This window comes from Chrysochloris asiatica, unplaced genomic scaffold (genome assembly GCF_000296735.1).
Source record: "Chrysochloris asiatica unplaced genomic scaffold, ChrAsi1.0 scaffold00044, whole genome shotgun sequence".
NCBI lineage: Eukaryota > Metazoa > Chordata > Mammalia > Afrosoricida > Chrysochloridae > Chrysochloris > Chrysochloris asiatica.
The window spans coordinates 12,390,935-12,398,318 of NW_006408562.1; the positions used below are offsets into that span (position 1 = coordinate 12,390,935).

Consider the following 7,384-nt stretch of genomic DNA (forward strand, 5'->3'; position numbering starts at 1 on the left):
GCCGAGGCAAGCAACTCACACTATCCAGCACGACACAGTGCACATACTCAACATCCTCACATCACCAGCAGCAGATTGAAGGTAACGATTTAAGAGGTTTTCAAGCTACTGGGAAATTGTGGGTTTGAGCAATGTTCTTGAAACCTTTTGAAATTCAAATTCCATGTCAGCAAAGATGTCTAAATGGTACCCAGAGGAAGGGACAAAGGACTGACAGTTCACCCATTCATCGTCTCCCCTTGCTGCTTCCCAGCTTGGTCCTTTCAGAGGGGCAGTCGAGGTGAGTTTCTGAAGCCCATGTGGGGCTGAGTGTGGGAAGAAGCCCCAAGGAGCAGAGAGGGCTGACAATAGGAACAGCCGGGGGAAAGTCTGCTTTTGCTGGGAGTAGAGGGACAGGGGTGGGGGTGGGGACAGGGTGCCAGGCTGCTTGGTAGCGGAAGCCAAGAACAAACGTAGGCAATGCTAATGATGTTTTATGAAGTGAGGGAAGTGTGAGGAGGAAGAATAGGGCTGTGGTCACAGAACGAGGGCAGGCGCTTTGTCAGCTTGCTTTCCAGGGTATAATTGTGCATACTTTGGGACATTCCATAGTCATATCTGGCATCTGGACTCCCTGAGTGGCATGGTTAAGTACTTGACTACCAACTGAAAGTTTGGAGATTGGAACTCACTCCAAGGCACCCTAAAAGAAAGGCCGGACAATCTACTTCCAAAATTCAGAGCCCTGACCACCCTCGGGAGTGCGGCTGGACTTTGCACCCATAGAGGCTTGCCATGAGTTCGAAGAACACAATGGCCACTCCTTTGGCTTTGATCTGGTAAATAAAATAACAAGGATGATCAACAAGACTTTGAGAAAGTCATCAAGTAAAAATGCCAATCAAACCCAAATAAGCATTGGTTGCTATTAGTTGTGCTTTTTTTGTTTTGTTTTGTTTTTACAAAAGTGATTCTTAAAACAAATGATTTGCATACTAAACAACATACCATTTGAAAAACCTCAACAAAGGGACCAAGAGAAAAGGGTCAATGGCAGCTTTGCTACAGAAAACCTTGTGCCGCCTGGAACAGTGACTAGGCGTCAACAGTGGGGCCACCATTTCAGTCAAGTCCAGAGTGGAGTACGGGAGCCACCCCCCACCGAGAGGGAGAAGGGTGGGACAGAGATGGAGACCACAGAGGGCAGGAGAGCAAGGGGGCCCCAGACAGCAGCAGGAAAGATTTTACAGACTGTAAAGATTTTACAGACGTCATCCAAATGACTAGACAGCCTGTCATCACCACAAACCACATGGCATAAGGGGACTGTGGGTTAACCTGGCACAGAATGAAGACAGCAGCAGGCTGGCCAGTGGAAGTGCCCAGGGAGCACAAAGCTAGATGGAGAGGTGTGGACAGACACGAGGCTGCTCTGCTTCAGCGAGCAAGAGTGTGGCATGGTCTCATGACAGAGGGCACAGGAGGGAGAGGCTGGCAGCTGGGCATGGCCCAGAAACATCATGCAATGCACACAGGTCCATCTCTGCCCACATGGCATTGGATAGGGCTGAGCTTCGGGCAGCCTTAAACACAGGGACAGACAGACAAATGTTGAACTCATGTGTCCACCCGGACCTGCACCTCTCCTGCTTTGCCAGAGTCTGGTTTGACAGTGGGAAGTGGACATCCCATATAACAATTGGGGAGAGGTGGGTGGAGGCCAGGAGGAAGGAAACAGAACACACGGAGAGAATTGATTTGCTTTCTGTCCAATTCCAATGGGCCTTCCTCCAGAGGACTCAGTTAACTTGAATGCGGTTTTCTGTTGGATTTTGAAAGGGAATGGCTTGGAGGAGAGTTATAAGTTGCTGTCCTTCTTTGCCTCTAACACTCCCATTACACATCCACCCCCAGCCAAGGAGACGATCATTTTGGTTGGACTCTCTCTGTCCACAAGGCAGGGCCCTGGCTTGCGTCTGAAGGTCTTGGAGCCATAAAGTGTCATGCCAGCCCCCTAGCCCACCAGTCCTGAGCAGGAATGGCGTACTGTCTCAACCAAATCATCTTATTTTCTGAGGGCCTGTGTTGACAGGGTGAAAGTGGCTTAGAGCTGGGGGACCAAATGGCAACTCCCAGGCCTGAGAGATGTTTTCTTTCCCAGAGGTTTATGCGTTTAGGTGGTGTGTGGGCTGTTCTCAATGCAGTCAGCAATCACGGCCCCTCCTGGGCCACGGTCAAGGTTCTCTGGACCTCTGGGGCCTTCTCACTGGCTTCCCAGTCACTTGCAGGAGGCTCAGGGCCAGGCAGCAGGGAGGCAGGGCTACAGCGTTCAGAGTGGAGGAGTCTGGGGCAGGCTATTTGGAATCAGCAGAGGGCCAGGAAGAGGGCTTCACCCACGTTCCTCTCACTGGGCCCTTCCCTGTCTTGGGGTCTTCCTTGGGGACTGCTCTGGACGTGGGCAGAGCCCAGGCTCACACAGGCTTCCAGCTGCACCTACTCCCCGGCCCCTCTGCTCTGTAAAAGGACAGCAAAGGAGGGCTCCCACCCACTGAACCCAAGGTTGTAGGTGGCGGTGGTTCGAGGTCACGGCTCCCAGGTGAAAGTGTGTGGGCATATGGGGAAGGGGGCAGAGTGTAGAGCTGACCCGACATGTGTGGCCTTCAGTTGTTCTCAAAGAGAGACAGAAGGTCCTCATTACTATTGCTCGGCAGGTCGGGGGTTCCAGGTAGGAGAGGAGCTTGTCGGGATTTGTGAGTTCTGGAAGGAGATCCAGCGAAGGCTCCGGCATGTCCGAGGCTCCCTGAGCTCGGGCCTGACCCTCTAAGGCTGAGGAGACGTTAAAGGTTGGGTGGCTGTGTGGATAGTTGCTGGGAGCAGCCTGAGGCGGTTGCCGGGTGGCTGGGAAGGAGGAGGAGCCCCGATATGATGTAATGGAGGCCTTGCCTGGTTGCTGGGGTGTGGTACGTGCAAGCCTTGTATGGAGGTATGGGTTTGGTTAGAGCATTTCCTGCATTGGGTGACTGAGGGGCTTCTCGAGGGCAGCCATGTTGTTAGACATATCGGGGGAGGGGTGGTGAGAGAGCTAGGGGGCCCGTGCATGAAGTCACTCATGGATGTCCCACCAGTGTTCCCGTGGGGAAAGTCAAAGTTGCTATGGCCCTGGCTGCTGTTGTCACTGGAGTTGGTGCCTCCGGGTGGAGGTGGGAGCGGGTAGGCAGATGGCCCGGGGCCCCAGGCTGCGACCATTTCCATAACGTTAGGCATGATCATCTGGCCGGGACTCATAGTCTTGAAGCACTTGGAAGGGATGCTGCCAGGGTCATCCTTGATGTGCAGGTCCGACTTGATGGGCACCGGCTGCCAGCTGCATGTAGGATCGATGATGACCTCTTCAAATTCAGAGTGCTGGATGGCATTCAGGATCCCCCACATGTACTGGTCCACTTCCAGGCCCTCCAGCAGAGCGGTTTTACTGCATATAGTACTCCTCCAGGTCCCTCGGTCACAGTTCAGCTACAGGTATGACTCCAGATCAAAGCACTGGGCATGCTTGCAGTCGTGGCACATGGTAACCCATCAACAACAGAACGGACAGTTGTCTAGTCCTTCATCATCTTCCCAACTATGGGTTGGCACGAGTCCTTTGTTGTGGACGCTTGTCCCCCTTTAGGGGACTCATCTTTCCAGCATTATATTGGGCAATATTTGCTGCATCCAAAATGCCTCTATTGACTAATTTTCAGAAGTAAATCACCAGGCCTTTCCTTCCATTCTACCTTAGTCTGCACATTCCATAGAAACCCGTCTACCATGGTGACCCTGGTGGTGTGGCTTTCCGCACCACAGCAACATGCAAGCTGCCAACTAACAGATGAGCAATGGCAAATAAACAGAGGAGGCGAAAGGTCCAGCTGCTAAAGGAACTAGGCCGAGAGTGGTCATCTATGGGTGTGTGATAGTATATGATCCTAGTTAAGGACATGACCCTGAAATCAGACAGACCAATATTCAAAGCCTTCCTGCACCATTTTCTATTTTGTGGGACTTCTGATGAGTTACTTCTCTATAGAGCCAATGGTGGCATCTAGCTCATAAGATCATCTATAGTAAATGAGATGATCCTTGATAAAGGCAGTAAGCACTATAATATGGTATCTGCCATCATTTTGTATGTTAACAGTATCCCAGGACCATGAAACCTACAAATGATTATGTTTTCATGGCTTCTTGTTGTTGTTGTTAAGTGCTATTGAGTCCGTCTGGCTCGTAGCGACTCTGTATAGCATTTCCAAGGAGCAGCTGGTGAATTTGAACTGCTGGCCTTGTGGTTCACAGTCCAGTGCTGATCCTACAGCCCCACACCAGGAGTCCTGTCATGGCTTTAAAGACCCCCAATGATCTACGGTTCCACAGTATCTGATCTCAGCTCCTACCCTTCGACTTGATTTACAGTAGGTCCAGGGCTTAACAATTAGCCCATTAACATGCCGCACCTGCAAGGTCTAAGGACTTTTACACTTGTCTCTTCAAGCTAGACTCCTTCATCATTTTTAGATAACTTTACAAACTCTTCTGCAATCCACAAGGTCGGCAGTTCAAGACCACCAATTGCTCCTTGGAAACCCTATACAGGGTCACTATGAATTGGAATCAACTCGACAGCACTTAACAACAACAACATAGGTCATTATGCTCACGTTTGAGATCTCCTGAATATACCCCTTAGCATTTTCCATGCACCTGCAATAATAACATAAATTCTTTATTTCCTATTGGTTTTTCTGTTTAATTTGTTAGCCTGCAAATCCTTCTCAGGCTAACCGTCATTTGATATTAGATGTTGATTGGGGAGAAAGTGTCTCCTCCAGATGAACTGGTGTTGACCGGGGATAAACAACAAGGTCACCTGTAAAGACTGATGGATCATCTGGCTTTGAGTCTGGTCAAATACACAGAGTTCCAAGATAAGATGGAAACACACCAGATCCAGGCGTATCCCGCCTATGATTAAGGAGCCATAGCAGAAGGTCTGGAACTGATAATGAAGTATGGTGCATCTTGTTAGAAGAGGAGGGAACTCTGGATGGCCTTTTACATTTGCTGACATTACAGTTCCATTCAGAAAGAGTATTGCTATGAAGTTTAAGGGAAATAGTAATGTGCCAAATAGCTGTTTTCTCCCTAAAATTCCTCAATAAAAGTCATACAGAAGAATCAGTTACCAAAATGAGTTCTTAATAACTGCAATTATTTAACACACGTCTCCAGATAACTCAGGTTGTTCATAAACAGGCCAAAATGCATCCAAGAAAGTAGTTTGCTCAAATAAAACTCAACTGTTTCACTGGGAGATCTAACTTACTTCTCAGATTTGGCCTTGAAGTGTCTAGAATAAATCAGTCTCAGATGTCATCATAGGATCTGTAGAAGGCTTTATCAAAGTCCTAATCTATTTACCAACTTCAGACTTCCCATTCTGCAAAAGGGGTATTGAAATCTCCTTTTATCAGCCACTTTTCTATTAGAAATGGTCATCCACTTTTCTATTAGCACAAACTGTATTTTTTAAAAGAGAAATATAGAAAGAAAGACAGAGAAGGGAGAATTAAGGTAAAATGCCCAGTGTTTAATCTTCAACTCCATCCAACTGAGGAATGTGCAAGTATGACTATCACTCACCCATCAGAAACCTCAAATCTCTTTAGAGAAATGAATCAGGGATGGGGTAAGACACCTGGGAAATGACTGGAAGAAAATCTCTCCACATGGAATAAAGATGAATGGAGTTGCACAAGACACCCATCCTTATCACAGGTCCTGGATGATCGGAAAGTGGTTACCTTTCCAATATGATGTCTTTCCACTACTGAGCTACAGCTTCCAATAGGATACCACAGTAGACAGACCTTCTTTAGTCCCTCCTCCACCATCCAGGCCATGGGTGCCTTTCCCTGTATTTAGAACAATCTTCTTTTCTTCATCTGAGTAACCCGTGCTATGCGTCACACCTCAGCTCAGACATCACTTCCTCTGATAATGCTTTTCTGGGTTACCAATTAAATGGCATGCATGATGCGCCTTTCAAATGGGGTTCTTCAGCAAATGATACATTCACTGTCTTAGCATTTATCATAAGGCTATTAGTTAAGGCCTCAGTTATACCCCAGGTCTCTTTCTCCATCCCTTATTCATTTCTCTAAAGAGATCTGAGGTATCTGGTGGGTATATGATAGCCATGATCACACATTTCTCAACTGGATGGAGCTAAAGATGAAAAATCCTGGTGTGGCACTGTGGGTTAATGCACTGGACTACAAGGTCAGTTTGAAAGTGTAAAGTCTGCAGTTCAAGCTCACCAGCCGTTCCTTGGAAACCCTGTACAGGATTGCTATGAGTTGGAACCAACTGGACAGCACTTAACAACAACAAAGATTAAAACCTTATTTACTCTTAGTGCTTCCCTCTCGATCTTTCTTTCTTAGTTGTAAGATATGGAACCAAGATGATGATATTTAAGCAAGATACAGATGCAGTGTTATTCATACAACCCAGGGAGTGCAATCATGCTTTAAGAAGGGATGCTCAATGTTAGTTGCCATCAAGTCGATTCCAATTCATGGCAGCCCCATGTGTGCCAAGTAGAACTGCTACACACGGTTTTCAATGATCTTTCAGAAGCAGACAACCAGGCTTGTCTCCTGAAGCATGTCTGGGTGGGTTCAAACCATCATCCTTTTGACTAGTAGTGAAGTGTTTAACCATGTGCACCACTGAGGGACCTAGAGGAAAGAGCTAGAACAAGGAACTGAAAAGTTGTTAAGATTCTCTCTCCCTCATGTTCTTTGCTATTTCTGCATGTCTATTTTCTTTCTGTCTGTTTCTATAAACGAGTTGTCTCTACTTGTCTACCCATATGGAAGAATATGCATGGTATAGAAACGGCAAACTAAATGCCCCAGAATGACAATCCCACATTTCTTCCACAATCTGATCAGATTTTTTTTTAACCTAGATACCTAACCAAGAGCTCATTTCAGAAGGAGCAATGGTTATGGGATGGGTTGTTGTCCTAAAACATATATGCTGCCATATGATTAGTAATTTCCTACTTGTTTGTTTTTATCCTTTACAATCAGTAACCTTTGTAAAAGTAGCGATAATCTATCCATGGCTACTTTTTTCACTATTATATCCTTATAAAACTGTGCTAGACACATAAAAGATGTTCAATTCTGTTATAAAAAAAAGGTCTTTGTCATCTCTTCCATGTAAGCTTCCTTCTTACTATCTGCCATCTCAAATCCAAAACCCACTCACACACACTCACATTCCTAAAATCATAATGTACTTTATTTGGTGATCTCTTAAATCATTTGTATATTTTTACCTCTACCTACACACTCCC

At 46.7% G+C, this 7,384-nt stretch overlaps 1 pseudogene; it reads right to left on the reverse strand.

Moving 5' to 3' along the window:
- Positions 1-2,639: 2,639 nt before the first annotated feature.
- On the reverse strand, positions 2,640-3,264 carry LOC102815322 (annotated as a pseudogene).
- Positions 3,265-7,384: the final 4,120 nt, after the last annotated feature.